Below are 6,155 nucleotides of genomic sequence, written 5' to 3'. Positions count from 1 at the left end.
ATTAGCCATGAAAAACAAAAAAAAGCTTTTTTGAAAAGACGGGGAATTTTATAAAATTTCCCTAATTTTTTTTATTTTCAAAAAGTTTAATTGTTAAATAACAAAAAACCAAAATTTTTGAGAAAAAACAAATTTTTAAAACTAAGATCCTTTTTTGAGGGCAAAATTTCTTTTTTTTTGGCTCTGTTTTTTTTTTTTTTTTTTTTTTTTTTTTTGGGGGGGGATCTGTAAAGTGTGGACTGAATATAATTCCCTATTATTCAGTTTGTTATAGACCATTGCAACAATCCTGACTTCGGTTTGATGATTCTGCTTCATCCCCCTGGGGAAAACACTAATTTGAAACCTTGCTGCCTAGTGCCATTTCTGATCCGCTTGTGGGACTGACATCTAGCTAGATACAATAGTGTAGTAAGGTACCTGTTTCTCATAGTTCAAATAACATTTCAAATGTTTAAAAAGTTGTAATTATTGTGTCCAATTTATTCACAGAGGAAGTATCATTTGTCTTATTATGGATGTTGCTGTCATCCACCTCCACTGGAATCAAACTAGATGGAAATGGTTATGTTGACATTGTCATTGCAATCAGTTCAAGAGTACCACAGGATGACAGACTTATTGATAAAATCAAGGTAAATATGTTTTTTTTTGTTTTTTTTTTTTTTTTTTTTTTTTTTTTTTTTTTTTTGTGCAATGATTGTTTTGATGGATTTAGAAGATTTTGCTGTTTATCTTAAAAAAAGATTAACTAATTAAAAAGACAAATTTAATAAATACTCATTCAGAGATTTTTTTTTTTTTTTTTTTTTTTCACTTTCTTCTGACAGGACATGGTCACTGAGGGGTCAATTTATCTTTATGAAGCATTGGATAAAAAGGTCTATTTCAAAGAAGCTACAATTCACTACAGAGTCGTTTGATAAAGTACTGAGCATTATGGCATTTAAACTTGTAAAATATTAATTTCCAGTCACTTCAATCACATATGCTGCTGCTGACATTATTTCTATTGTCAAACACAGGCCAAAATTAGAATTGATAATGCACAGGGTGATGAACCCTACACTAAACAGTATGATGAATGTGGAGCGGAGGGTCAGTACATTCATTTCACCCCAAACTACCTCCTAAATGACACATTCATTCAGCTTTACGGATTAAGAGGTGAATATTGTTTAACTTCCTACAACACTTATGAATTTACAGTGAAAATAATAAGAGATTTAAAAAAGTCTACTAATCCAGTACCTGTTTGTTTTATTAACAGTTTGATTGTTTATTTTGCAGGAAAGGTTTTTGTGCATGAATGGGCTCATCTGAGATGGGGTGTGTATGATGAAACCAATGACAAAAAACCATTCTACATCTCTAATCGCCGTATTGAAGCTACAAGGTTCTAAACTCTTAATAAAAGCAAATATTATTAAAATGTCCTTTGAAATTGGAAGTACTATTGCTATCTTGCTTATTTTTAGGTGTAGCAAAAACATTAAAGGTCAGGTGTATGAGGTTACTGCTGGAGGATCTCCTCAAGGGTGCCGCATCGATCCACAAACTTCACTACCTACAGAGAAGTGCAAGTTTTTTCCAAACAAAAATCAAAATACAAACAGCTCTTTAATGTTCCTGCCAAGCCTGGATTCTGTAAGTACTGAGTTTACATGTTTCCAAACATTCCACAAATTTATGTTAGTTACTAGTAAATGAATTTATTTGAACCAAAGAGGTCAGAGACCAGTGTTTTATTTGCAATGTAATTTAGATGTGAAGTCACACAATTAATATCTACATCAATTTATTTTTTTAACAGCTGTTTGATAAGTCACATTTGCAAAATATGAAGTTTGAATTGTTCATTTTATTCTGTCAGACCTTATTTTGAGATTAACAATTCAGTGCTTTGAGGACACAATTAAATATAATGAAGTGTTTGTTAACCCTCCCTGTCCGGGTCTCACAGAGCTATAATCTGTCCTTGAGTGTTTGGTGACATGTCTGCAGTTAAGCAGGGAATTTTGCTTTCAGGTAAACACATTTTGTCATGAAAATGAGCACAATTATGAAGCCCCAAACATGCAAAATGAAAAATGTGGCAAAGCAACATGGACTGTAATATTTGAGGATTCTGTGGATAAAGACGCACTTCATTCTCTGAAACCACAACCAGTCCCCTCCACCACCACCATCTTTCAAAGTTGTGCAGCGAAAGCAACGGGTTGTTTGCCTCATTCTTGATGTCTCGGGAAGCATGGCAGTATGCAATAACAGACATTGACTTCATCTGAACACAAATCAATATTAAATATATAATTTTAATAAATAATTTTGAAATCAGAGGAAGCTGTCTTTCTTTCATTCATTTTCTAGGGTCCTAGAATTCTTCAACAGCGACAGGCTGCCACACATTTCCTGCGGAACATCATTGAGGATCAAGCTAGAGTTGGAATTGTAACCTTTAGTTCTTCTGCTTCTACTCTGAGTCCCTTGACTACTATTGACAGTGACACCACAAGAGAGAATCTTATCAAATTGTTGCCAACATTAGCAGGTGGATGGACATACATGTGCTTGGGCCTTAGTCAAGGCTTAAAGGTGCCATATTAATTGTACTACTGTGCATCTTGTATATTTGTAAAGTATGAAGTATTTAGAGCTTGTTCTATGCCAGTGATCCTTTTTTTCTTCAAATCCATCAGGTACTTCAAAAGGACGGGGATGTATCAGGAGATGAACTAATTTTTCTGACAGATGGTATGGCGACGGACAATGTTGCTGGTTGTGCTCCATCCGCAATACAAAGCGGAGCCATTATTCACACACTAGCTTTTGGTAACAGTGCAGATCCTGCACTGACAGAAATGGCGAACAAAACTGGTAAGTGATATTATATTATAAGTGCCAGTTTACTTTCCAAAGCAAAATTGTTTTATGTTAAAAATAGGGGGAATATTTAAAATAGCCAGTGACAACATGACTTCCAACCAACTGATGGATGTGTTTGCTTCGCTTACATTATCAACTGGAGATTACACAAGCGAACCAGTTCAGGTTTGTCAGTTGATTGATCATTGCCCATGACACATTTATCACTCTTTCATCAATATTGAGAGTGTTTTATAGTTTAATTTTTATCACTCCTTTAGCTAGAGAGTGCTGGAGCAAGAACATCTGATTGGTTCAATGGGACAGTATCAGTGGATCAGACTGTTGGGAACAAAACCAGCTTTGTATTAATTTATGAAATAAGTTTTCCTAGCATTTACATACAGTCACCAAGTGGCTTAGTCTACACTCAGACAAATATGAGTCATGATGGATCACTGAAAACAGTCACTTTGAACATTCCAGGAACTGCAGAGGTATGACAACCTTTATCAATCATTGAATCATTTTTATGTTTATAGTTTATAGTTCAGATCATTAACTTGAAAAATGTATTATTGTCACTCAAAAAACCTCTGGGCCAAGAGTTCTAGATATGATATTAAAATATGTTCAACAACAATCAAAGACTAAGGTGGAGTTTCTCATTTGTAATGTTATAGCTACATTTACTACACTTAAATAATAGACTTACAGCAAACCCTTATTGATCTGCCTTTACTTGTGTTTGGTAGCCTGGGGACTGGAAGTACAGTATCCAAACTACAACACTTCAGTCTTTTACTATAACAGCAACAAGTCATGCAGCACGTGCCAATGTTCCCCCTATCATTGTCAAAACCCGCATGAACCAGCAGTTCAGTGACGGCACTAAACCCATGATAGTGTTTGCTGAGGTTAGTCAGAATTACAGGCCTGTAATAAATGCTGAAGTGTGGGCTACTCTGGAGTCAGAAAATGGGCCTGTAAAAACATTACAACTGCTGGACAATGGAGCAGGTGAGTGACCCATAATTCTTGTTCCAAGTGTGCACTCAACCTAAAATATAAATAAATAAACAAACAGTAAGGTACATTTCCAACTTATGCCCAAATAAATGAAAGATCCATGTTTTACAGGAGCTGATGCTGCTCAAGGTGATGGAATCTATTCCAGATATTTCACAAAGATGGTAAATGGAAGAAGCAGCTTGAAAGTAAATAAATAAATAATTTTTCCCTTTTTTTGGTTTTTAAATTTTTTTTTCTAACTCTTGGCTAGCCGAACAAAATTTACTTTTGTTGATTTTAAATTATTCTAAACCTTTAAAACATAAAAATGTTCATGACCAAATTGTCATATTTCGGTTTGGGGCATTGGTGACTGTTTTAGACCAGCCTATTTAAATTACCAAATGTTTGGGCGCGACCCCCTAAACCAAAGGGGTTTTTTAAATTCACTTATGCCCTATTAATATTTTAATATTAAAAATTAAAAAGTGTACAAATAAAAATACTGGAATTTTTGAAACCAATAAATGTTCAAACATCATAAATTTGGGTTGGCAATTGCCTGTTTTTTAAAATTATCTTAAACAAAAACATTTCAAAAATTTAAACCCATTTTTCATAAAAATTAAAATTTCCCCTATTAAAAAAGTTTGTTTGATAAACTCCATTTTGTTGTATTTCCTGGCAGTGCGGCCCATGTTCCGATTGGTGAGATTCTGCTGAGGATGCGCTACCAGAGTGTGTGCTGCAAATTGCTCGCAGATCGACTCCCATCCTTTCAATTGGGGTTTGAAAAAGCCCCCATCTGCATGAAAGTTTAAAAAAAAGATCAAATAGAAAATATGGAACCTTAAGTTTGCAATGCCAATTGTTTTATCCTGTACCGGGCACTAAGTAAGCTCTTTTCTTTTATCATTTTGTGGATAAGACGCAATTTTTTTACTTCAATTGCGACCTCAGATAAAAAGAAAGGTCATTCGCCTTGAAAATTTCCCTGAAAATGATGAAGAAAAAAAACCTTAAATTTAAAATTATTTATAAAATTATTATTAATATTTTTAAATGAAGTTTGTTTTTTTGATTAATGCCTGTTTTAGCTAGCACCCGGCGGTCTTTCGCGCCCCTTTAAAATGGTGGTGGGAGGGCGCGTGGTTTCAGTGGAAAGTGCATCTTTATCCACAGAATCCTCAAATAACGGTCCATGTGCTTTGCCACATTTTCTTTTTCATGTTTGGGCTTCATAATTGTTCATTTTCACGGCAAAAGTGTTTACCTGAAAACAAAATTTCCTGCTTAATGGCAGATATGTCACCAAACCTCAGGACAGATGCTCTATATGACCTTTGGGGGATGGTTAACTTAAAATGAATAACTTTTTAAATTTAATTGTGTCCCTCAAAGCATTAACATTTCATCTCGGCTGAAATTAAACAGACAATTCAAACTTTATTTGAAATGTGACTTTTTTTACAGTTAAAAAAAAATAGATTAGATGTATTGAGGGCTTAACATCTCATTTCTTTGCAAGAAAAAGTCTTTTCTTGGTCCAAAAATTAATTCTTTTAAAACATGGTAGTGAAATGTTTGGACATGAAACTACTTACAGAATCAGGCTTGACAGGAACATTAAGCTTTTTATTTTAATTGGGAAAAATTGATATGACTTTGAAAGTTTGGTCCATGCTGCACCTTAAATACAGAACCATACTAAAGTTTTGTTAACAAGTAAGTATATCAAATTTTTTCCAACGGCTTTTTTTTTTTTTTTGGTTTAGAACCTTTTCAAAAAAATGTGTTGGAGTAGAATGGTTTTGCATTGTTTTATCACACACCCCCTCTGTGAGCCCATTCATGCAAAAACCTTTCCTGCAACATAATCATCTGTTCCCCGGATGTTTTGACTTTTAAATCTTATTTTTCATGGTAAAATTTAAGGGGAAATTAACAATATTACCTCTTTCCAAAAATGGATGAAGTGTCGTTTGAAGGGGAAATGTGACACCCCCTTTCCATTATCATACTGTTTAGTGTAGGGTTCTCACCCTGTCGGGTTATCATTTTTTGGCGTTTTGTAGGTGTGTCGCAGTATGTGTTAAATGACTGGAAAAATTAATTCTTTTATAACCTTTTATAACTTTTTCTTTCAACATTTTTTTAGTGAAGTATTTAGCTTTTTAAAATAGACCTTTTATCAAACTTCATAAGGCCCCCCCAAATTTCCCCTTTTTTTTTTTTAAAAAAATTTTTTAATTTTAAAAAAAATCTTTAAAATTTAAAAA

At 33.8% G+C, this 6,155-nt stretch overlaps 1 pseudogene; it reads left to right on the top strand.

Moving 5' to 3' along the window:
- Positions 1-797: 797 nt before the first annotated feature.
- Positions 798-4,082, top strand: LOC127161107 (calcium-activated chloride channel regulator 4-like; annotated as a pseudogene).
- Positions 4,083-6,155: the final 2,073 nt, after the last annotated feature.

The sequence above is a fragment of the Labeo rohita genome, unplaced genomic scaffold, assembly GCF_022985175.1.
Source record: "Labeo rohita strain BAU-BD-2019 unplaced genomic scaffold, IGBB_LRoh.1.0 scaffold_546, whole genome shotgun sequence".
Taxonomy (NCBI): domain Eukaryota; kingdom Metazoa; phylum Chordata; class Actinopteri; order Cypriniformes; family Cyprinidae; genus Labeo; species Labeo rohita.
This window is presented reverse-complemented; position numbering and strand designations above follow the sequence as displayed.